The sequence below is a fragment of the Drosophila suzukii genome, chromosome 2L (genome assembly GCF_043229965.1).
Source record: "Drosophila suzukii chromosome 2L, CBGP_Dsuzu_IsoJpt1.0, whole genome shotgun sequence".
Classification (NCBI taxonomy): Eukaryota; Metazoa; Arthropoda; class Insecta; order Diptera; family Drosophilidae; genus Drosophila; species Drosophila suzukii.
Genome location: NC_092080.1, coordinates 13416021 through 13442535, shown reverse-complemented (window position 1 = coordinate 13442535; position 26515 = coordinate 13416021). Strand labels below are relative to the sequence as shown.

Below are 26515 nucleotides of genomic sequence, written 5' to 3'. Positions count from 1 at the left end.
CAATAAGCTGCACGGATTGAAAAAGTGGCGATGGCGATGTGTGATTATGCCGAGCCGGCATACACTTTGAAAATTAATGTAACATTTTGCAATAAACTAATATTATTTGAATATTGAATAATTATATTGTACATTACTGTCTTAAAATCAATTCATTTTTATTTGGTGCCTAAGGGTATGCAACAATTCATTTTTATTTGGTGTCTAAGAGAATGCAACAATAAATTTCATGCGGGGGGACGATGATAATTTTTTACTGCATAGTTTTAGGCGATTTAATAGGTGATTTCAAAATCGTTTCCCTCAGTAAATATGAAATGTATTTTATTTTTTTATTGCATTTTGGAAATAGTATTATTCTGCCTATTCTTATAATGTATATCCCAAGTTAATCTTTATTTTAAAAGTTCTTTCTGAAAAATTCATTATTAACTAAGTCTTACTTTTGATATATAATTTTGTATAACAATCCTAAATTAACTCTTTATGTGTCTTCGATCTTTTGCTCTTTGTCCAGTGTAGGAGTCTACGGAGGAGCTGGAAGACCCAGATGATAGACACAAGGCTGCATGGTCACGAAAGTGCTCCTGCCTGCTGTTCGCCTGCCGAGGACATAAAGGACTTGAGCGATTAGCTGCAGGACGTGCGGTGCATGAGAGCGAGGAGTGTGCCGTGTCCTTGGGCAAGGATCAGGCGGCCGGAGCTGGGACAGGAGCTGGAATCGGAATCGAAATTGGCCACGTGCTGTCCGTTGACCAGGCACATCGCATGCCGCCCGCCCATAAAGCTAAGCCCAGAAAACCGCTGAAGAGCTTTAAGCCACGTCGACCGCTTTGTGACCTTCTCGGGGATTTACATGAGAAAACCAAATAGCCGTTTATGGATACACTGGGATACATCTGTTTTATCTGGGGCATATTGGAACGAGCGTGTGGGAGTCGAAGCCCCTCCCCTTCACACGTATAATTGCTGTTTACCAGCCAGTTGGCACGTCCTATTCCTTGGTCTTGTGTCACTTTCCTAAAAAAATAACGTATTTTCCTTGATTTATTTTCACACTCAAATGTGAGAATTTTCATGTAATTGCCTTTGTGTGCGACACGAGGAAATTTATATAAAATTGCCAGGATAACCTCTGGGTGTGTGCAATCAGCTGCAGATTTTGTCGCTTGTTTTTTGGGTCATTTGGTCAATGCGATTAGTTTCGGCCACACCCACAAAGCCCACAGACGGTGTGTGTTTCTCTGTGTATGGGTGGCTTTTTTGTATTAGAGTGTGTGTGTCTGTGTTTCCTAGACGGAAGTACGGAGAAAGGCAGGGAAAGTAGAAAGGGGGGGAGGGACAGAAGCCATGGGCGGAGGGGACGACATTAAGCTGACATTGGCCAATTAGGCACGGCAAATGAGCAGCAATCTTTTGAGGCAATGATGCCTAAAACAGGGATTAGTGTCTCCTCACTCCTGCACACCCCATACACGCGCACACACCTTGACCACCGACATTAATGGGAAAAATCACTCAAAAAAATTAAAAATTGATTTAGACACTTACATTTCTTATAAGAATTAAAGGAAATATCATTTAGGTGTAGTTTTCATGTAAAAACAATTTATTCTTTTACATTTTTTGAAATTATAATGCATGAAGTAAATTAAATTGATTTAGTTATGTTGATAAATAATTAATTCTTTAAGTAAAGTTAACAGAGTATATTACATTAAAATATTTCTTTGCATTTAATTTATTTAAAAAACGATTTTATAAAAAATAGTCCTTTTCAAAAAAATGTTAAAAAAAAATACCCTTTCATTTGGAAAGTTTTAAAAAATAATTTTAATAAAATAACATTTTCTTATAATTTTGAAGTAGAAATATTTTATCTTTGGAAATTTATTCACAACATAATAATTAATTTAAATCGATATGCTTTCGTTAAGTGATGACATTTGATTAAAATGGACCTGGTAAATAATAATTTTACTTTTTAAAAACTTATTTATTTAATTTCAAATGTTTATATTTTATTTTAAGACTTTTTTCAGTGCAACCTCTTCCGTTTCCCTCGCCGAGGTATTGATTCCAATTAGTTCTTTGCCCTTATTGATCTTTGGCGGCATTAAAGGGCATTTCCAATGAATCCATTTACCTTTCGCCAGCTCGAAATTCAGCAACTGCGTGTGGCCAGCTTCTCTCCAACGTCTTTGTGCTTAACTTGGTATTTCAAGAACCCTTCACTTCCACTTCCATTTCAACTTACGAACCATACCGACTTTACAGACTGTACTGACTGTTTTATGTTTCACTTGGCCAAGCGTTGCAAGATATTAACTTTCAGCGGACCGGGCGACGTCATCATCGTCTTGGCCGCGGTTTTCTTTCAGGTGGATATAAAAAAAAGAAGGGGGGCAATGGATATACAGTCGTGGCACCTGTCCGGTTTTAGTTCCTACCTGAGTCTGGTCATGGTCACAGCCACAGCAACGGCTCCTTTTGTGCGCTTTGTTTGCCCTCTGATTGCATTTTTAACGCTTCACGCCGCGTGAGTGCATTGTTTTTGGGCCCTCTTTTTTCCGCCTTCTGGCCCTAATTGAATTGCAAATGCTGAAGAAATACCAACTGCACGAGGCGCAGGATTATGGCGTACTAATAGCGCCCTGATTGAATTAAAGGATCGCCTCAAATGTTGTCGCTTCTCCTCGCTTAACTTTTAATTATCCCCGCACCTCGCCAACTGGTTTCACTGATTTTAATGCACTTTGTGTGTGTCCGGGGGGCTTTAATTTTAAATGCACTTTAATGCCACTTGAGCTGACAGCGGACACAATGCCGGGCATTTATTTTTATTCAATTGCCAGCAGACCAAATGAGTTTTAACAGGTAATTCCGTAAATGCTTTAAAAATTCGCTTTGCGGTGGGCGGAATGTCACTGGATTTTGGCAAACCGGAATGTTGGAAAACTTTCTCTGTTCCTACAAAACAAAATAAAGTTGGACCTTTGGCGAAACTTTTCGATTTGTCAGCTTTGCTCTGGTTAAAGGCGCCAATTTGTCGATTACAAAGGAGTCCCAATTTCCACTTGTTTCCATGACTTCTATTTGAGTTGCAGTTGCAAAACTTTTCGCTGGCTTTAAATTTTGCGAAGCAAATTTTTCAATTAAGCCCGAGTTGAGATTCTTGAAGAGCACTCGAGACTGTCTGCGGGCAAACAAAGGCCGCAGGGAGAAGCGAAGGGCCAGGCCAGGCAGAAGATGTTTCCATTTAAATTTATTATTTTTTAATGAGACTCTTAATTACAGACCGGAATTCCAGGGCAGGCAGAGATGGCCAAACAACATGTTACAAATATGGCTACATCGCTAATTGTTTCCGCTTGTTCATTTGGCCACCGCTCCCCACAAACATACACACACACCACCTCACTGTGGCAGGTCCTGCAAAAGGACACAAAAGGAGCCCACGGGCTAAGTCCTTTATCTCTTCGCCGCACATGCGACCGTCTCTTCATTAGACTCGTTTAATTTAACTTATTCGAGACGCCAAGTCACTCCAATTAAATCACAGACTTTAAGTTAGATGGCTCTTGATGATCTGGAAACTCTTACCACGCAGACCTTTGGCCTTGGGAGAGCTGTTAACTCAATGATTGAATAAAATTGCTGTCGATTTGAGGATGGAAGCTAACACTAAGCCGCAAGGACAATTGGAAAAGTCGAACATGATTTGACATCCACAGGCATTTCTAAGCCAGATTGTTCCTAGACTAAAATTAAACCTTTTCGTGTCAAGGCTAAGTCGGTGGATGAATTGCTAATGAGAATTGGCAGTTCCCTCTGGAAATTCAAATTAAAGTAGGTTATCATCAATAATCGATGTTCATTACTCAAAATAGATGATTTTAAAGGTACTTCTTGGGTCAAACAATTGATTTATTAATACAAATTAAATAACGATATATTTTTAATATTACCTAATCTCCTTGCCTAATTATTACTAAACATGGTTTAAAGGTTTTTTAATAAAAATTGCTTTTTAAGTACATTTTTTTGTATCTGTTTCATAGCAAGTCAAGTAAATTGACACCAAGATTTCCTTTTCGTTTCTACTAGATGGCCATCACTTTTTCCCACAGTGACTTGTTAATGGAATTGACTTGTTTAAACTCCATCAAATCAGGGCCTATCCTCTTGACCCCTTTCTGCGGCCCACTCAAAGCGAATGAAGCTGTTCAATTTCATCGCCACACGTTTCAATATTTATTATTGCCTATTGACACTGAACAGGTCGATTGCCGAGAGTTGATGGCTGCTGGATGAAGCGGAGGCCTCGAAAGCAGAGCAAACACATGCGGAATTTTTACGACACTGGGGCCAGAGGTTGGGTGTGCCTATAGCAAACATATTATTGACATTTTATGGTTGGAAATTCATGGAAAAACAATCAAAAAGGGTGAGGGACCGGCTCCAACCACCCAACGCTGGGATCGCATCCTGTAAAAGGAGGGATGGGTATGGGTCCTGGCGACGGGCCACAAGTCGATTAACAGTTTGATTGAGTTTTCTCATATATCCGATGCGGTATTTGCGGTTGATGTGTTTAAAAGTCAATACAATGCTGCACTCACACACACACATACTGACACTTTTTAACCGGAAAAGGGGGAAATCTTAATGGAAAAATGCCTCGTAAAAATGTTATGCGGCAAATATTTGAACTGCAAGAAAGCGGTTTGAGGTCCTGGCAATCGGAAAACGTAATTAAAAAGCCGCTCAGTGACAGTCCATTGGCAAAAGTAAAATGCGTCCGAGTGGCCTTCAGCTTTTGTTATAAATATTAAACGACGACACAGTCCAAGGATCCTTGGCCCACTTTCATTTGTCGGGAACGGGGCGAAATAATACTTACCATTGCAAAATGTTTGCCATTGATAAATTAGCGAAGGCATTCACGGGAGCCACTGGGAAAAGCGGAGCAGGGAAAACATATTTTCTTTTCACGTCAATTCGAACAAAATACCATAACGAGACGAAGGGCAGTGGGATGATGACAAAAAGCAGGTCATCAACGGTTCACTGAATCTGCTGCTTTTCCCAGCTTTTCCCTGGGTTTTTCCCTCCTCTCCAGTCCATCCTTCCGCAATTGATTGAAATAATAAGCCGGGACAGCGACTTGGGTAGCAAATTGATGAATGCAAATTTGGGGGAACTTCCGCGATACACCAAATAATGCTCGTTTAGTTTTTAGGGGCTGGGGTGGGGCCAGAGTTGAATGAATTAATGAGCACTTTGACAGGCACTCGCTGTGGAACCAAATTGTGACAGACCGAGAATAAAGCGCAGGACCCCGCGTCATTTATGGCATTTCTGACTGCATAAATTACGGGAAACAACATGATTAATGGCCCCACTTCGGCGGGAGAGTGTCGGGCAAAAATACAACAGTCAATGGCATTCATAAGTGCTCGATAAGTACCGAAGTTGAAGTAATTAATTTCCATTTAATTTATAATGATTTTTACTATTTTTTATGCTTGTCGAGTATAATAACAATATTTAAAATAAATTTAATATTTTTATCAAAATATAAGTTGAAAACATATGACCTTTTATGTACTTTAATAAAATGTACACGGAGATAAATATCCAAAAATATTGTTCTTGAAATAAGAGCATTCTTTCTTAAAATCTGTGTAAGTACATTTTGGTATCAATGTTCTCAATATTAGAACGAAATTAAGTTTATTTGTTGAGATATATGCAAATACCGCCAATTCAACTTGATTCGAGAAAAATAAGAACATTTTTAACTTAGAAATATCGTTCTATTTTTAAGAACATTTTCAACTCAAGTGAGAACGTTAGAGTTTTCTCTGTATAGTAAAACATATTTTTCAAAAAACTTATTCAAGCATATTATTATTGTTGATGAATTTCATGAGTTACTTGACATGTGTAAGCCCCACTTTTTTCCTTTTGAGCGGAATTATTTTTACAACCGCACTGCAGAAAATATTAATCAACTCTAAGCCGGCGGACGTTAAGCGGGCTTCAGGGAAAAGCGTATTAATTAAGCCGAGGTTATGATTAAGCGCAGGACCCTTTCCTTCCGCATCCGCTGGCTTTGATAACTAATTTACACACATTTATTAGTCGTTGTGCAGCTGGACAGATAAGCCGTGGCTAAAGGCCTGGTAAATGGTAAATGGTGAATGGTATATGGCAAATGGCGACTGGCAGCGCGTTGCTCATACGCCATGTGGTGCCTGCGGTGTGCCAGTAATGCTGGTGTCTGCTTTTCTACGTTTTCCCCATGCTAGAGTGTGTGTGCCTGTGTATCTGTGTCTGTGTCAAAGTGCGCATTTAAAGCTTTCGGGCTTAGTTGGGAAATCCCCGCCGCCATTGTTCATCTCGCTTTTGGCTACTGCAATATCAGATGCGCGATGGAATGGCAACAGCAACAGCAACCGCACCCTTGAATTTCTCCCCCATCTCATTTAGCCATTTAAAGCGTCTTTAACCCGCTCAGCCGGATAAGTTTGTTGCCAAATGAAAATAGCAGGAAACTGGGGTGGAAAGTGTTAACAACATTGGCTCTAAACTGCTCCATTAACTAGCTGCTCGTTTTAATTAAAACTACAATTCTAGTCTTTGCTGTTCTATATATATTTTTTCTCGCCATTTTCGCTGTGCAGATTCCTTGCTCCAAAATGCCCTGATATATGCGTGTAATTTCGTTTTATGACTCACTCACACACACTCACTTTATGAGATATGACCCCAGCGATGGGGTTGCTGTTCGCATAATGATTAAAAATTCAATTTAGTCGACGCTGGAAATGAAATTATTTATGGGATGCTTGGCACACGAATGCGGGTCAGCGTGGGAGTATGTGATATGTGTGGCATACTTGGAAAAACTCTAATGAAAAAACTATGCAATACTCATCGATAACAGATTAAACCCAATTTGTTGTTCAGTTTTTTCCTCGAAATAGAAATCTTATCAGCTTATTCTTTATACCTTACCAATAACAGTCTTATTACATCTCGTTACTCGTAGAGTAAGTAGTATAATAGATTTATCGGAAAGTATGTAGCAGGTAGAAGAAAGCGTTTTCGACCCTAAAAAGTATAAAAAAAACTATAAAAGCTACAAAGCTTTGATTTGGCACGCAAATTCTCGAGACTCTTGCATTCCATAACGCTAAAACCTGTCTGTAATATAAATATATTATTAAATATTTTTTAATATTTTGTTCTGATTATCAATACCCATCTTCATGCCAAAAATTGTTCAAATCAAACCATTCATAAAAAAGTTATTAGAAAATAAAGTGTGCAATACCGGAAACAGCGGAATTTCTACGTGCATATCTCCATCTCCCTTGCACTTCCTTTAGCTAAGTTACGAGTCTGTTTAATGCACTTTTTAATTTTCAAAAGTTTAAAATAAAAGGCTTAAAGTCCATTGAAGTTATTGCCCTTTCTTAACAATTCGAACATATTATATAAGATATAATAAATTGTAAAATATAATCATCACTACTAAATTACCATAAGCGAGCTTAAGGCCTTTTGTTGCTATTGCTCTAGAATAAACCCACTGTTAGCTTAAAGTTTTAACTATAAGTTAGCATTAGATAATAATAATAATATTGCCCTTTCATAAATTTCTATTGCCCACAAAATTTCCAACTTTAAGCTTTTGCGAAATCATTTTTCACCTGAAAAGCTGTTGTGTGCTGGCAAATATTTTCTAATTAGCAAAAAGGCATGCCAGAGCCTTGGAGCGAGCAGCACGTGGGAAATCCTTGACGGAGGACTCGCTCCCTGTCTCTTTCTCCATCTCCGTTTCCGAGGACGAGACGGTAGCTGTCTTTCTGTCCCTGTCACTGCCCATTTTCCGCTCAGCACTTTTCCAGTTTTCCGAACCGGCCCGCCTCGCCCTGCACATTTCACCGCCTTTAAAGGCATTGTTTGCATGCCTTTCTTGCTTTCCAGCGTCGACGTAAACTCATATACTCAAAGTCTTACACTCGGGGGGCCTGCACTTCAGCTCATTCATCAGTCATTCAACGGCTAAGGGAACACTGCCAACCAAAACACAATCAAGGAGCCCCTCGCTCACACCAAGGACGGCAGCATGTTTTTGCAATTTACCGATTTGCGCTCTAACCGAGTCAGACAGGACTTTTTTTGTGCCCCATTTTCCGGTTTTCCCCAACACCACCAACCTCTTTCAAGTTCCCCTCGCCTTTTCCCACCTCTCTAGCTTTCCATTTTCCGCTACTATTCCCGTTCGTTGTCATCATCAGTGCGCAATTCAAGCGGAATTTCGCAAAATTTACTTTGACGTCTGTGCATTGCGCATACGCCTCGTGGGCCGCACTGTTTGTACAGGCGAATGCGAAAGGCCATAGTAAAGCCGCACATCATCGCTGCCCTCATATTTAATTAGGCATTAGGGCCACTTGTCAGACTATCCAAATAATCTATCTTGTGCGGATAAGTACAGTTGACAGCTATGCCTGTTTGAATGTAACAAAAATGACTGAATTCAAAAATGGTTTCCAAACCATTATGTTATATATGTTTTATGTCTGTATTTGATTAGACATTAAGAACCACTTGCCAGTCTGTCTAAATAATCTGTCAAGTGTGTATGTTTAGATGTTTGCTGCCCTGCTAATTGTATATGCTTTTCGATGTAAGGGAAGCCACAAAGTCCTTGAAGCGGATGTTCGGCTGCGGTTTTATGAGTCCTTCAATCAATTAGGCTCGAAACCATTAACGTTTCCTTCTGTCAAATATTGGATATCCTTATTGGGCTTCCTTTTGATGTCTCTGAGTCTTAAACCATTTATGTTTAGCGACATTTTCACCCACACGCTTGAGTGAACGCGTTCTGCCAGCGTGATATACTCATCTGGTAATTGAAAGTTAATATTTGTGAGTTGATAGAGCAAAAGAATTGGCTAAGTGCGGTGTAAACAATTTAAATGTTAATACAAACGAAATTACTAGGCTCAAAGGAACATGACACATGTCGAACAATACCTTTATGTGGGAAGTGTTTCAAGTTAATATCCCTAATGTACTATTCCCGGGAACCGAAAACGAGGAGCGAACATTTATCTTCCAGGCCAACGCAACAGTTTCTACCGCCCACGCACTCACACCATCACTGAGAAAAAATGTTCTATATTTTTTTGACACAATGTTTGTTTTTAAAAGAAATCTACTTATGTTATTGGTGTTTTCTATGGGCTGTAAAATTATTTTTATACATGATAGGTGTTGCCATAAGAACATTTTGGTTTAAAGTTATTGCTTCCTTGGCTGGGAAACAAAGAGGGAATTTCCCTCTGTGCAGCCACACGCATATGTTGGAGTTGGTTTTTTATAGATTAGGAGCTGGCCACATGGCCATAACAAGGAGCCCAATAAAGGAGCCCACTTTGCCGGGCGTTGCCAGGACGAAAAGCCGAGAATCTCAGCCTCAGTCGCCGGCTCACTGTTTAAATGTTTCGAATTGCCGACAAGGGATTTGGCATCATGGCATTCACGCCCAGATAAGCGCCTGTAGTGGGTCTTATCTTAAAGGATACTTTAAGGATACTTTCCCGCCCGGACCTGTTTTCCGTGAGTGGTCGCCGAGATTTATTACAAGCCATTTTTCTCGCCCAGGACCCTGCAATTAAAGACTCCGTTTCCCCCTGGTTTTTTCCGCCTACGCTTCACTCAAATAGTTGGTGAAATACTCTCGAGTTTATTTGGCCGTTGGGTTGGGTATGCAAATTATTTGCCTTTAATGTGTGTTGAGAACTTGGGCAAACTTGCTCTCAATTTAGTCATTAAGCTTTGGGCCGAAACTTTTGCTTTCTGTGCGAGTGTCGGGGGAAAACAATTTTTATTTTCCGCTTTCCTTTTTGCGCAACGCGTATTAATGCAAGCAGTCAACTTAAAATATAATTAAGTCGAGCCCGAGCCTCGGATGACAAAGCAAACACATGGCCAAAGGAAAATGCCTCCGAGTGCAAGAAAATTCGCATACTATGCGAAAGTGGAAAGGAAAATAAAAGAGCCCGAGTACAAAGGAACTGGCAGCATGTGAGAGTCGAGAAAAAAGGAAAATGGGGTCGACTTTTGGATACTGACTGGGGCTATCTGAAATTTAATTACAGAGTAGCAAAAGGGTTTGTGAAGACTATAATTTATGTACAAGTTTTTCTAAGAGTGTGCCGTCCTTGGTGTAATTTCATCATTTTTCTTTATCCTTGGAGGGCTTAGCTGTGCGGAAAAGTGCGAAGAACAAACGATGCCAAAGGCAGCCGCGAAATAAGTTTGCAGTTTAGTGAAGTGCGCGTCATGAGAGACATAATTATGCGATTTAACACTTTAGTGCCGGCAAAGTGGGGCGACCAGGCCCGGGGCATCCAAGTCCTCATCCTCGTCATCTCATCAGCCACATCCTGGGCTCCATGGTTTCACAGAGAACAAAGAAGCCTGCTGCTGCCAACAAGAAAAGGAAATTTGAGCTAAAAGTGCACTTCCAGTCAAAGTGAGGTGCGGATAACACGAGCGACCACAACTCGGTTTAATGAAGCTGCAAATACAAGTGAAAACTTCGTTGGCCAAATGCTGGGAAATGGGACTGGGGATTGAGAATTAAGGGCCCCCAGTCAATGCAAACTGATTGCAGAAAATGCCTCATTTACCGGGAAATCAAATCGCTCCCTTTCTAAGTGGATAAACACACAAATGATGGCAAATAGCCATGAATGCATACCGAGGGAAAGGCACTCCGGTGACCTGGCCAAAACGCTAAACGAATGAGCGAAATTGAATGAAAATTATGCTGCCACTCGACTCACTGGGCTCTGGGCCTTCTCCGTGCCTCCTGCTAGATGAAATATAATTTTATAAAATAACTTGGCCCTTTTTTTCAGATCAGTGAGCTTTCTCCCCGGCCCAGCAAAACAGGGCAGGCAAATTTCTTTGCTAAACAAAATTGAATTGTATTCCGACTGACGCCGGGCCCCAAGGCCCTGTTTTGTTTAGGTTCTTTTTATTTTTCGGCAGCCAAATGAAATGGACGCATTTCAAACGGAATTTGTAAACAGCTCTTTAAGTTCTTTCTATGGAAAATATTTGATTATATTAAAGATGTATTTAATTGTTGTTCTTACTGCTGTTAGGTTACTTCAAATAAAATTTAATTGTATTCCAGGCATAGCAACTTCAAAATCAATTTTAAATATTTTTAAAAAGTTCGAAGAGATCACAACAATACAATAAATTGGTAATTCGATATAAACAAACTTTTACGCTCTCACAAAAAAAAATGCGATTTAGGGCAAAAAGGCAAAAAAGGACATGAAATGTTTACAAATTTTCATGGGCCAACCAGAATCACCGCAGGCATCGTAAAAATGAACATTTGAAGAGCCGAAAGATGTTGAAATGTGCAAACATAAAACTGCCACCAATTGATTGAGATGTAATCAAAAAGGCGACCCAAACAAAAAGCAGAGGAATGAACATTTTTTTTCCCAGAAAAGCGTCAAATGTGGAAGGGCGTAAAAATCATTGCCCAAACGGAAAAGGAAAGAAAAATCAAATTACGCATACGCAGTGCAGGGCAAAAGGGAATGGCCATGCTGGCTTTTCCGGCTCAAACCTCGTTTCGTTATGGAAATTCGCCGGGAAAGCATATGGGGCAACTTACTAATGCTAACTGGGGTTAAATGTGACTGCCTTTGGGCCACATACATCAACGCAAACATAAATTACTCGCCATATATGCGCATGACTAATTTGCGACTCATGTCTGGCCTTTGATGCTGCCGCCCGCAAAGTTTCAGCATTCATATTTTATTAGCCACAAGTCAGTAAGTTTGTGCTCTAAACAATTTATTAATCAAATGGCCCAGCAAACTAGGCTGTGGGCCAGAAAAGCAGAATCGGAATATGACACCGAAAACCGAAACCAGAAAGTCCAGTCATCTCCGAGCCCTGTGTATATATAATTTATGTGCCCTGTATGTGTGACAAATTGTGTGCCGGAGGCCAAGTTTCGCATTTTCCTGTTTGTCTTTCTGCTCATCCAGGGAAAATGCTCCCGAATAGAGTTGTCACTACTTAGGATGTGAAAATGGTTAAGCATTGGTAAACATTTCATAAAAAACTGGCTGGGAACTACAGCTGAAAAATAGTTATGAATAGTCTAAAATGTTTGACTATTCCATGTATTTATTTTATTAAACGTTTACTATTTCAATAAAAGGTTGTGATCAAGACAATCATTCAAAAACAATTAATTACCTTTAAAAATAATATAAATATAATATAGTAATTTTAAAATATACCGACGTTTACCAAAATTTAAGTGACATTATTATAAACTTGAAGGTTTTATTAATATTGAAATATGGAAACTGACATAGGTATATTTTTAAAATAAATTATTTGAAATCTCGAAAAAATTACTATATTTTACTATGGTTTTCTGACATATTTTGTATAATTTTCAAAAAATCGCTACAGCTACAACACTGTTTCTGAGAAAACAATTCGAGCATGGCGTCTGCTGTCCTTTTCCCCATCCCTATACCCCTCTCTCTCTCATCCGGCCGAATGTTCGTCATCTTGTCTGGATCCCCCGCAAAAGTGTTACAAATTTATGACATTTTCTTTTTGCATTCGTCGACCCTTTAAAGCAGCTCGCACCCAATGGCTAAATCCAAAGCCAAACAGCTTCGAAAAAGGTCAACAGAATGCTCGAGGTTAGAGACGCTGGCCAAAAAAAAGCAAAAAAAAAGGAAGTAGTAAAAATGTTGTTTTCTTCTTCGTTTTACGGTTTTGGGTTGGACATTTACAAAAAATCCCGAAAAGAAAAGTGGTGGTGAGAGTGGAAAACTGTAATGGGAGGGAACGAAACCAAGACACTAATGTCGCTCATCTTTTATTAATATTTCTTTGAGATTTTTATGCTGCTGTTTTCTCGCCGCAGGGTGAGCAAAATCTTGGGGTCTAGCAGACAGTTGAATGAACTACTAGATAAAAATATACCCCAAAATAGAGCAAACAAACAAAGGTTATATTTTAAGAACTTGGCAACTTTTAAATGAGTTTAATACACCCACGTGAGTTCCTTTCGTTGGCATTTCCCACGCATTTTGGTGTGCTGAAAATCAATAAGCTCTATATTTCCCCTTCAAGCGACATAAAGCATTCGGAAAACCGGAGGAGGATAAACCCACTGGCACTTGATTTGTTACATAAGGCGTGTTGCTTACTTTTACTGTCATACTTTCTTTTATGCTGGAAATTTCTCTGCAGGAATTTCTCTTCAAGTCATGTCTGCGATGACTTCCTCCCTTTCATACCCGCTGCCCTGAAAGTGATTTAGCGGAAATTGTTTTTTAATGTGGCAGACATTCTTAAACTATTTAACCTGAAGTGGCAGAGTCACTCTCGCCGAGGCAAAAAAAAAACTTTTTTCACCATTTATCAATGGATAATCAATAGACCTTAAACCATTTTCCCCTTTTTTTTTGGGGTTCTGTGTGTGCCTGGGGGTAAATTTTATAGTTTGCCTGACAAAAATTCGGGACTGTGTGCCCAAAATAACTGCGTGGCATGCGATAAAGCCCAGGTACATATATATTTCGAGCAGAGGAATACACTTTCCCCAGGAGTTTTCCCATGTCCGCACTTTAGCTAAACATCCGCTGCAGGATTTCGACATTGCGGATTACAATAAAAGCGTTTTTATTCGTTTGCATGACTGGCAGACGAGCCGAGAGTGACTGACAGATAGGTGAAAGTTGAAGGGGGACAATGTGTACAGTCCCTGACATTCATTAGCCATTGGCACGATGTCGTTACATGTCAACTTCCAGTTTAACCCCAGTATTGATTTTGCCGCCAAAAATATAAATATTTGCGATTGAGAGCAATTTGCCAGGCTTCCGAAATAGATTTACTCCTTATATCACATTTAAGCTTAGCTCTGCAAATTTTATGCAAGGCAATTTCATTTAAAATTTAATTTGCCCAAGTGAAAATTATTAATTTGTGCACATGGCCCGGCTGCGTGTAAAATCCTTTGCATTTTGCACAGCCATAAACTTGGGCAAATAACTTAGTAATCATCGTCAGCAGCACTTGCAGGATCATCAGCATTTTGCCAGGGCATTATAATTACATAAAGATGCGCCTTTTGTGGCTGTGCATGTGCCTCTGCTCTTTACACAGGAATAAAAAAATAATAAAAGTAAAAGGACTCCCCGGCAGTGAAAAGGCGCAGACAGCTTACCTTTTTCCTCCTGTTTATGACAGCTCTCACTCAGCACACACACCGAATGTGTATAGTATATATATATAAACGGGGGAAAACACTTGCAAGTTTTACGATTTTCAAATGATGTACGTACAAATTCATAGAATTTTATATTTAACAGCGCCCAAAAGCAGGCAACTGGGTGTGTGTGTAACTCGTTTTTAGTTGTTTAGCCTCTTTTCCGGGGAAACTGTGTCTGCAGCAGGCAGTCATTTTTCATTATTTGCCGCGCAGTTTTCCGCACATTCGCATTAATCAAACATTCCCAGTGGAAAAACTGGCAAACAAACAGTTGAAATATGGCTGAATTGTTGAAACGATTGCTTTTTTGGCTGCGGGCAATTAAAAACTGTTGCACAACTCATTTGTTGCTCATCTGTTTTAGGAAAACCAAAATTGGAAAAATATTATAAACATATTTTCTGTTTATTCGGCCATCAACCAGCATGACAAGCTCATTGTAATCGAGTTCCGATGCCACGAAAAACTTTTTAATTTAGTTAGCAAAGAAAATAATACACAAAGTAAAAGCCATCATCATCATCATTGGCAGAAGACTTTTCCAGCTGGCTGCAAATGTATTCGTGTAGGAAAAAGTTTCTGCTGCCTACTTTTCTGCACATTCACTGGCCCACTAAATGCAAATTTGTATAATTTGATTTTGTTACAATTCTAGGAACCACGGGAAATGCTACCTTTCTGTTCTGTTTTCATTTCCCCAAAGAAATTTCATTATTTTTCTTTATAGCCGCAAAATTAATCAAGTAAAAACACAGAGCTGGGCGAAAAATGGATTTTAGAAAATGTTTCCTCAAATGGCATATTTCCATTTCGCAACGAAATTCATGCGAAACAGCCGGCGTTTATGGAATTTTATGTTCCGATTTATGGGGCCATCAAAAAGTGTGTTCAATTTCATAAATTGAAGAATAATTGCGATAAAAGTGGATCAGAGGCGCTGAGGCGGGCGAAAAATCTTTGCTGATTATTGACACTAATTGGTCTTTGGGTTGAACAGCCCAGAAGCTCAATTTAGCTACTAATTAAACGCCCTGGGTTTATCAAGCTGAAAAATGCGTAAATTTGAACTTAAATTGGAGTCTAGTTTTTTAGCAAGAAAAGAAAATTCCAAGCAATTTCACCAGGAAAGGGAGGAAAGTAAAAAGCAATAAGGCGATTAAGAACTTATTAGGTCTTAATATAATTATGTGATAAGAGCTAATCATATTGAGTTAATGGTATTATTTGATATCATATTAATTGCTGGCCCCTTACCACAATATTTGTATTTCTTTCATTTCCAAACACTCACCTTTGCTATAGTTACGATGTCCTGCAAGTAAAGAAGAGAAAAACACTCATTAATAAACTTTTCCAGGCCAAGTTGGTTTACATTTTAATTAGCCAGCGAGCTCTACATGCAAGGAATTTGTATAAAGTAAATCCGTAAGTCCCCTTGGCTTATGCTCGAGTGTAGTTTTGAGGGATCTTGGAATTAAAACATATATTTTCTGAGGCCAGTGAGAGCAGGCTTACCTTGACAACGCCCCGAATTCAATGGCAAATGTCAACCTTTTCAGCTGCATAACCTTTGCCAAACACATGAACGCATGAAGTGCCCCGGGGAAAGTGCCATTGAGTGAGTGGGAAATTTATAAAGAAACATTAATTCCAATGGCATACGAGCTGCGGAAATAGCTTGTTTGCTAAAGCTAGTGGAGACTATGTTTGAAATAGATATGAAATGAATAGGGGTTTTTATGCTAACTTAGAAAAATAAAAATATATGTGTGTACTTTATAGATAAATTATATGGATGTAAGCTGTACGATATGATTTATTTACTTTTGAACTCAAATGAAAGGGAAAAAATATATTTTTAAGGGTATTTAAGGTGAGAAGCTTTTCCGAAATAATATATTTTCCTTTGGAGATAAACGATTTATTGCCCAAATAATTGCAGTGCCACAGCAATCATTTAAAAATTATAAAGTAAAAGTGAGCAAAAAAGTTCAGAACGAACTTCCGGAATAAGAGAAAAATATTGTTGCATACTTTTAGATACTTTATACTTGCAATTTTTGTGGTAGCATCCAATTTGTAAAATTTTTTAGCTTAAAAATATCATTGCATCTGCGTAAAAACCCCACCATTTATCATGCGCAAAAGGCAAAATTAGCCATGAGACTTACAGGCTGCCCCGTTTGTTTATCCCATTGTGGGCGTGGCATTCGCTTGGCATCGCCGCCAGAGGGCGTTCCACTGTAAATGGCCTGCACTGAAACTAAAACCCAACTGAAACACGGGGTCAAAATGGCATGACAACGACATTGACGCGTCGAGGGTGAGCCCTTGGCCAAAAGGACTTAAAAGCCAGCTGGGGGAAGGCCAAAACGGGGTGTGGCTGGCTGTTAAGATTTATGCTGACGCCTCTGGCTAAGGTCAGAACCAACGCTGTCTGACAAAATGCAATTGGGTTTTAATGCAACTGCAAATGCAGCAGGCATTCCATTAAAATTATACAAGGCATCAAAATGCTGCCGCTACACAAACTATCGTTAAACAGGATGGAGAAGGGATGTTTAATTTTTATTGGACGCTGCACTGCGCTGGGAAAATTCAATTAGTTAGCCAGGATTCTGGGCTGAGGATTCTGGGCCCAGAGAGCTCGAGGAGGGAATCAAGCCAAGCTGCCGAGAGTTAATCAGTTTTGCTAACTTCATTTGAGCAACTAACGGCAGGAAACTTTTGTGCAAGGTGGGTGGCTCCCTGCTGATGAAGTTGACTTAAAGCTCACTCCCTGCCAGCCAATTACACGCACTGCAATCCTTTACAAAACTTTTCCCCCACTACACGTACTAATTTCTCTGTTTGCTGGATAGTGCTGCCAAATAGAAATTAGTTAAAATGGCTAAATTAGCCATTTCCGAACAATTAGATGTCTAAGCAGCAAAATTCATAATTTCAAACCTTATTTTTGGGCAATCAGAACTTTGAAGGCAAGCCTAGCAAGGCAGTACTTTAAATTAATACTTTAATAAATCTCTGACAAAAGTAAACTTAAAAAATAACAAAAGAAGTGTAAATACGTTTACCAAATATTATTGTATTACATTAATAAACAGGAAAAGTCCTCTCAGCAAATTTACAAAAAATTCGAATTAAATTATAAAATGGGTTTGCTATGTTCTTCAATTACTACCTTAACTATCACTTAGCATTTCCTTAAGTAATTCCCTTATTTTGAACTGGCTGTGAAACAGCTAAGCTGCCAACACAGTTGCAATCACTCCAGAGGCAGGCTAAAAGTTGGCTAGACAAATGTTGCACTTGCATATCCTGCCCGTCCTAGAGGAGATTTATGGCCGGGACAAAAGAGGAATTAAAGGGCCAACTCTGGAGCACACATTAACCCACATTTCGATGGGGATTTATGGCTGGCCAAATAAGTTTGGAAATAAAGCCGAGTGAAACGCCCGTTCGATTGAATGCCACCGATATGCACTCATAACTTATTCAGATGGCCATCCGATTAACAAGCACATAAATGTCAGAGTATAAATATTTAGCTTATGCAAAGTGAATCCATCACTGACTTTTGTCAATAGGATTTGTTTCGGTTGCACATTCCGAATCAACATGGCAGCAGGTGTTGCAATTTTTATGAGCCTCGTTTTTGGGTCACTCATTGGCCGTCAATCAAATGCGGATACTTCACCCCCAATCAATTTGCCCATAAATCAGGACTCTCTGCAAAGCCTAAACAATTACAAAACAATTAAATTGTCACATTGAACAGTGAAGAGCAAACCAACTCCAGCTTTAGGGCGAGGGAAAAAGTGGGGCGGTGGGAAAAGCGCTATCTGTTTGGTTCCTTTCCACTCGGAGCTTTTCCTTTTCCCTCTTGGACATCCGACTGCTGCTCAGTCAACACGTTTCCGCTCTATTGTCCGTGCACTGTACAAAATAATACTATAATTATTTTTTTTCAAATAGAAACATATGAAAGTCAGCCATAAACTTTACATTAAACAATACTTCCCATTAAAGTATACTAATAAAATATTATATAACGATCCAAAATATTTCTAATAAAGATTACTATTAGAAAATCTCACATCTCACATTCTTTAACGATTAAATATTTGAAAATATAATAGAACAGAGCAGAATAATTAAATTGTAAATAAAAATAAAATAAAAACAAACTTTAACCATACACAAATGCAAATTTTATAATAACACCCCTTACTATTTCTCCAAATGCAAAACTTTCTGCAGAGTTTTCTAAGACTTTCAAGTAGTAAAACTTTTCTTTTCACAATAACGAACAATAGAAAATATTATTACATTTTCCGCTCCATTATTGTATATGTAGATTGATTTTCTCGCAGTGCAACCACTTGGCCGGAAGGAGGAAGTGGAAAAAGTGCACAACTTGAGCACAATATAAATTTCATTGGGCGCCAAGGCCAAATCGAACTGGTCAGCTCAGCGTCTGTTTCCATTATTTATTTGCAGCAAATTAAGCCCGTCCCCCCGAACAAAAAAGGGCGAGCAAACAGCGAGGAGAAAAGGCGAACTAGCAGGGCAAGTCAAGTCAAGTGTCAGCATAAATGAAATTTCCCACCACAAACTTCCGGAAAATGGGTGGAGTAGGGTGTTCGCCGGATTCATCCCTCCGTTAACAATGCATGTGCATAACAAAGAGCAAATGTCGGGTTGAACTTTTCACGGTTTCACTTTCCCATCGACTTTCCATTTCCCATTTCCCCTTTCCCTTTCCCCTGGCAACTTGGACCTCGGACATGGACACACTTGGCTGGCGCCATTAAGGTGCAACAAAATGTGCATACGGGAAGTGCTTCCAGCAGGTTACCTTGCATTCGAACTCTGGAATTTCGCACAATTCAATTGCACAGTCATTTCCGGTTTCAACTAACACCCCTGAAAAGCCATTCAAGCACTTTCGATTGGGGTTGTTCCCTGGAATATTATTTCTCTATTATAATGGTACATAACGCGATCTAGTTAAAGGTATTTTCACAATTGGTAATTTGGTAAGTGTCACAAGAACAGGATTTACTTTGTAGAATATTGAATATGAAGGGGTATACCATTTAAGGAACCATTTAATGATGCACATTTTTTGAAGAAAATTGTCCTATTTTAATTCTAAATTATGCAACGCACTACAAAGCTAGATGAATCTGTAGATAAATATACTTATTTTTAAGTACCAACTTAAAGTATTTTTCGATTGGTACTCCGTACTCCCAGGGGTTTTCCTTGCGGAATAATAAATATGAGTTCTTGAGTGTATACCATTTAAGGAACCATACCATTTTCTGAAGAAAATTGTCATATTTAAATGAATCTGCAGATAAATATACATTATTTTAAGTACCAACTTAAAGAATTTTTCTAAGGGTACACCTCCCAAGTTTTTTTCTTAAGAGGAACAGTTTTTTTTCTGTTAATCACTGCATTTATTCCATTTCCTCTTTACCACCATTTTGTGGTCGCACACAAATGAGCTGCATCATTTCCGCTTTTTCCCCTCTGCTTTGTAGGTGTGCAAAATGTTAAAACATTCAGGGACTGCAGATAACAAAGTAAAGTCAGTATAGTCAGTGGTAAAAAAAAAAAACAATTTTGCCAAGTTCTAGTGAAGCGTTACATTTGTGGGTTCCGTTCGCTTGAGTTTCAGTGGCTGGCTTTTTGCCGTTTCTGCTGCTTTTGTGCTAACTTTTTTAATGAACTTGTTGATGTTGCGTGAGTACATTGCTGTTTTTGCTGATTTTATTGTACTTGATGTAGGTTTTTTTGTTGCTCTTTTTTTGCTGCTGCTGCCGGTTGTCTGTCAAATGATTTGCTCAAGTGCGGCGGGATGTGTAATGCGTGTAATTGACTTGTGAACTCGAACATTTGGCACTCAATTAACAGCCAGCAATTGCAATTCTTAATTTATGTGCTGCAGATAAATTTAGTAATGAAAAATTTCAGTAGAATTCGTAGAATATTTGATGATGTAACTGGTGAAAAAAGGGTATCTAAAGGTAAAAGATAATCTTAGGCTAAGACAAACAAAAAATTTTGTTGAGGTCATGTGACTTTATAATCAAGATAAATAACTGTAAGCATTTTAATTAATGCTCATAATTAAAATTATGTCATTTTTCCAAATTCCAAAACTCCAAGGTATTATTGTAAGGATAAATACTATTAAATGCAATACTTTGTAAAAGCATAACATCTATTATGTGATTTTATAATCAAGATACATAGTTGCAACCATTTTAATGAATACTCATAATAGAAGTTATGATAGTTTTCCCAATTCCTAAACTCCAAGGTATTAGTTTAAGGATAAATACTACTAAATGCTATATTTTGTAAGAGCTTAACATATTTTAAAGCTCCAAATTATCAAAGCACCCTTATCAAACAACCAACTTAGGCCTTGGCACACTCCTGCTATGTTGTAAAATATGCAACACCATTTCGGCTATACACTTTTGGCAGCACATGAATCACCCTCTCCCCCGACGCCCAACTACTGCATTATGAATAATTAATTAAAATTTAATTAAAACTGTCTAACTTGGCAGAGGACTCCCCAGCGTCATAAAAACTAATGCTGCCTGCGGGCTGCCAAGTCAGGCTAATAAATCAAGAGCGCGTCAACGAAACTGATATGCCATCTCCGCTGGAAAGAATTCAAGTGGGTCGAGATGAAAGTCCCCTGATGAGGGCGAAAGCCAAAACTTGAAGCCAGCCAGGCGTTAAAAGCGCACGGTACAGGCAAACTGGAAACGTAACAATTAATGTCATCAGCTTGCAATATCAACAAGGGCAACGGCAGTCAAATAAACAATGGCCACGAGTGGCAGTGGTTAACAATGCCAAACAACGTGGCCGACTACAAAATGGTCCAGTGGTCACCCAGCATTTCTATAGATAAATGGATACTGGGGGATCTGCGGCATGTGTGTTGTTTGCATGTTGTTTGACCAGGGTGGCAGCGCAAACTGCATAACTTGTTGACTTGTTCTGACTAATTGTCAAACGAGACCAAGGATCAGGGACAAATAAAATCAGACTAAATAAACCAGAGAGTCAATTAATACGTTAGAGGTGAGAGTAACTAGAGGTAGCCACATAACTTTTTATGAAATATTTCTGGAAAGGATAACATAAATATTTAACTGGCTTAATAAAATAAAGAACATGGCATAATAAACTGACCTACAACATATTTTCAATTCCTAAATGGCACATAGGTTTTATACACAGCATTCCTGCACATAAATAGCTGACCCATCTTAGTGTTTCTCAAGCATTCCAGAGGAGACCCAAAATACCGAGTTAAATGACCGAAAACCGTGCCACATTTTCTACTCATTTTCCCGAGCAACTAGCATAAAAACGAGGCTAGCTCTTCTAACTCTTGGCACTAATTAAGTCAAAACCTTAGCATTTACCTTGGGGCCAGGTGCTCGAGGGGCGGAAAGAGAAAAAGTGGGCGGGGCAAGGGGGATCCATCTTGGGGCTCCCAGTATTAATAGGAAACCCTTGTTGCGAAGGCTTGGGGGCACATAAAAATGTCATATGTCAACTACAGGTTGCCTTGTCAGCACTCATTAAGCTCTTAACCTCATTCGAGCGCACACTCAGAAACACCCAGACCCACACCCACACCCACAGATGTACACTCAACATCCTGGACAAATGCAAGTGAGCGCTTTATTACCAATGTCGACACGCCCGGTCGGTAGAAAGCAAAACTGGCAGGACAACGGAGCTGTAGCAGGACTCTTGTCTCAATTCTCCAGCGAGTTCATTGACCAGCAGCTCATACTTTAAGTCCTCATTTTGCTGGAAAAATTATGAATGTGCAGCATCGCGTAATTCGCTTTCTTCTTCGGCTGCCTTTCAATTAATTTAACTCGCCCTGTTTTGGGTCCTTTTCGCATTTCCCTGGCCCCGGAATGAATGAAATCAAATTAATTACGGAGACGACGAGCTGATAGCAAGGACGCAGAAAGGATCCGCCGCTTCCTTATGCACATGCATGAAAATTTCTTTTCATAATTTATGCTCCTTCTTCCGCCCTGGCTTTTTGTGCTTCTTCTCCATTTGGCCTTTTGCCATTCAAGGCATTTCCCAGGCGAATCTTATCTGGCCTTTTTATCATTATCAACTCCATCAGTTAGTCAGGCCAAGATGGGGGTATATACAAGTATGTTAGGTATATCATATGCTTAATGCAAAGAAAATATATTTTTTCTTCCATAGAAATACTTAATTGTTCTGAAATTTCTCAGTTACAATATTAATATATTTTTCGCGCTGCTGAAACCAAAATACGATACTTCCTTATCGACCAAAACAATATCAATTCCATTAGAGTTTTCATATTTCTTTGCTCGTTTTGTGCATGTGTCTCCACCATATATGTATATCCTTTTGTTTTTTTTTTGGATATGTGTGTGTTCATAATTCGATTTCTCCTATGTTTGATTAAGGATGTCGAAAGAAACCTCTGGAAGTACATCTACCCACACATTCAGGAAAAATACGTTGGTATTTTTTCGCTTTGATATTGGATTTCAGTTCGCATTTCTTTCATTCCTTCACATATCGAATTTTCCGCCTTTGAGCCCTGGTCAGCATATTGTTAAACAAGCTTCTATTGGCCCATTGAGTTCCTTGCCTTGTAGCCTCTGGCATTTGTGGCCAAAATATTTGGCAGCTTTCATTGAAAACATTTTCCCCAAATGAAGCACACAGTTCTAGAGCAGTTTTCAGTAAACTGCCAAAATAAAATAATGAAAAGGGATTGATGGCATGATAAATGGCACAGAATGAGTTCAACTGTCAAAGCATCAAAATCTGTCACGAATGTCAAAACAAGTTGGGAAAAATCAAATATTTGCAAGCAAAACTTACCCTCCTCTGTGTGGGTTTATTGAACTTTCAACTTTAGTCGTCTGTCTGCAATAGAGAGTGGTATACATGTAAATATATGATGATTAAAATGCATTAATCAAGTCGAATTAAGCGAATTAAATGTTGACAAAATCTTAATCAGGCACAAGTTATCTCTCTACTTAATTAAACAAGTAGCAATTCAATTAGTTGGGCAGACGAAGTTAAAGCCAGAGTCACGTGGGAAAGGATCTGCGTCTAACCTGTACACAGGTGTTCTAATAAAGACACACACATACCATCAGGGAATTTGAGGTGGGGTCACGGTGAGCCGCAAAATCAGAAATGTTAATTAAAATCACTGAGCGTTGAGCCCAGGCGACAGGCATGCTAAGCAGGCCCCAAGTCTGTGGGGAATTTGGTAACTCTGGGGAAATGGGAGCGGAAAAGCCGGAAAACCCCTGACCACAAAGGTGGAGGCAAGACAAATGTTGCAGATGGCAATCTGTCGGGGTTTATTAAATGTGGTGTAAAGATGTGAAATGCAAACAAATTAATTAAAAAGCAGGATTTCAAATGGGAGAGAAGGTCAAGGTTGAACTGAAAAATCAATTAGCTAGTTCTAGTTTTTAAATCAAGGCTCGTTTTGCTATGCAAATGTGTGTTTAAATGCAATCTTTAATGTTAAGTACTTTAAAATATATTCACAAAAATAAAATTTGCATTTAACATTTTTAGTTCTCACTTTAGAATTTATTTTTAGATAACAGAAACATTTATTTAAGAGCACTTAAATCATTTCTCATAGTTCAAAGCTGCAAATTTAGTGCCCCAGTTGCCAAAATAAATACAGAACAAAAGTCACGGGGCCACAACAAAGCAGAATTGCATTTAAAATTCGTAATGGACGTACCGGAAATACAGAATTCCGATCAGGAAGCACGGGGGTCAGGAAATGAAGTAAAAAAGTGCCGCAAAAAGTACGCAAAGCCAAAGAGAAAGCTCACGGCCCCAAAAAAAAAGAAAGGAAAACGAAGGTTACAAAGTAAACAAAAGAGCTGAAATAATATTTATATTTAAAAAAAAAAAGTGCAATGCAAAGGGGGCGACCTTCCCTTTGATCACAAATTGAATATAATAAATTTAAGATAAACAAAAGAGAGGCGGGGTCAGCCACACAGAGTCAAAACCGTTGATGGGGCCTTAAAAACCGGCTAATTCCCTTCAATTTTCCAGCGAGCTGGCTAAGCCGATGGCTTTTAATTTCGTCTGGGTGAAAGTGCTCGATGATTTGAGTTCCGGTCTCGGCAGCACGACTCCCCCGACAACAAGCTGCATTAAAGCGGATGCTAACTTTCATTAAAAGCCACTTAACCCGTGCCAGGACAACGGAGACCACTCCACCCATTTCCCACTGGCCTCCACTTGACCAGGCAACCACTTGACCCACATGACCCACTCTGGGGCAGCAGTGGCAACAACAAAGCCGGCGATGCCACGTAGATACACCCGATACCGCCTGGCCCCCGATGTCCAGGACTCCCCTTAGTTGGCTTAGGGGACTTAGAAGTGGGGGCGTGTCTCTGCTGAAAGGGGGCGTGGCACTGCTGCACATCGTTAGTCATATTTTTTTACCGAGTAACGAAAACTTTTTGGCAAACACGAAGCCCGGAAAGAGATATTTTTAATTTAATTAAATAACAGTGCGTAACAAGGACGAAGGACGAATGTGGGGCGACTTGTGGTTTTTGGGACGAAATGCAAAAGTCAAAAACTACTGCATACTTATGTGGGCAAAAGTTTTTAGTGGGATTAGAGATTTTATTTAAGATCTTAAGAGCCAAATGCCCAAAGGGACGTTCCCACAGAAAGTTTGTGCAAATATGGCACCACTACAGGGATTATTCCAGCAAATTGAAAGCATCGTTTTTATTAAAAAAAAAAATATTCTTGCATTTCGAACACTTTTGTGACCAATTGTCAGGCAGTTGAAAAGTTTGTGCAACCAAAGTTTCACTAGCAGTCGATCAAGAATATTTGCACCAGCCACAAGAGCTCCCATATGTTGCCACATTCCGATTTTCGGAGTCAACGCTCGCTTATTTCTATTTCATTAGCTGCTATTTTCCTTTAATTTTTTCGCCGCTAAACAAACAAACAAAGAAAGAAAAGCAGTCAAAGTTAAAAAAACCGGAGAAAAACTGAAAAAAATCGAAGGGGAAGGGGAAATGGGGGTACTGCAGACAAAACTGCAAACTTTGGCGATTCTTTTTCGGTTATTTTTTGGCCCAACTGTTTTCTTTTAATGCCGAAGCGTGAAAACAAAACTTTTTTGCCTCTCACCCGGCACTTTCAATCGGCGACACTAATGGCCTGAAATTGAAATGGATTTCCCAGCTTGTGCAAATATGTTGTCGACTTGAAAAAACAAACAAAATCGAATGAGTTTACCAAGAACATCATATGCATTATTAGCCAAAATGAGCAATCGATTTGATCGGAATGGAGGTTACGTAAATAAAACCCATCACATTTTAGAAATAACGAAATTCAAGGATACTTATTCCTTTTACGTTTTATATATCTCCTAAAAATACATTTAAAAGCTATTTACGGAAAAATGTGTTATTAAAATTTAATGCCAGTCAATCGATTATATCCATATTTATATGGTTTACAATATTATTGATCGATTTGATCGGAATTGAGGTTGGTAAATAAAACCCATCAGCTTTTAGAAATAACAAAATTCAATTCAAATTTTGTGTTTATCCTAAAGAAAAGTTTAAAAGCTATTTACGATATAATGTGTTATTAAAATGTAATGCCAGCCAAATGATTACATCCATTTCCATATGGCTTACAATATTTTTGACGTTTAATTAAACTTTTGAATTTAATGGACCGCCTAGCAAATATGCAAATCAAATGCTAATCAAGGACTTGCAATAAAATTCGATTTCGATATGTGGTATCTATTACAAATGACTTCCACAATTTGCCAGTTTGTCTGTTTGTTTACTTGTGTGACCCAAATAGAAGTTGCGCCGAAATTCGGCGCTCAATTTCCGCAAAACAAACAATCGACCAAAAGCCAACGCCAGAGTGAATGAATAACTCTGAACATTGAAACACAGAGATATTGTGCATTTTTAACATGGATTGGATCTGGTCGTGGCCAATACAGTCTGACGGCCCGCGGCAGGGCTAATTAAAATTAGTAATTGAAAAGGTCCGACAGAT

The 26515-nt window shown here is 39.0% G+C and overlaps 1 protein-coding gene across 1 annotated transcript in view; it reads right to left on the bottom strand.

The window, feature by feature from the left end:
• Window positions 1-26515, bottom strand: part of rdo (reduced ocelli) — a 54171-nt gene that overhangs the window by 15562 nt on the left and 12094 nt on the right. The window contains exons 2-3 of the mRNA XM_017090114.4: window positions 23294-23338; window positions 15654-15674 (exon numbers count right to left, since the gene is read on the bottom strand). The gene's annotated coding sequence lies outside the window, so the exon portion shown is untranslated. The remainder of the gene's footprint in view (window positions 1-15653; window positions 15675-23293; window positions 23339-26515) is intronic.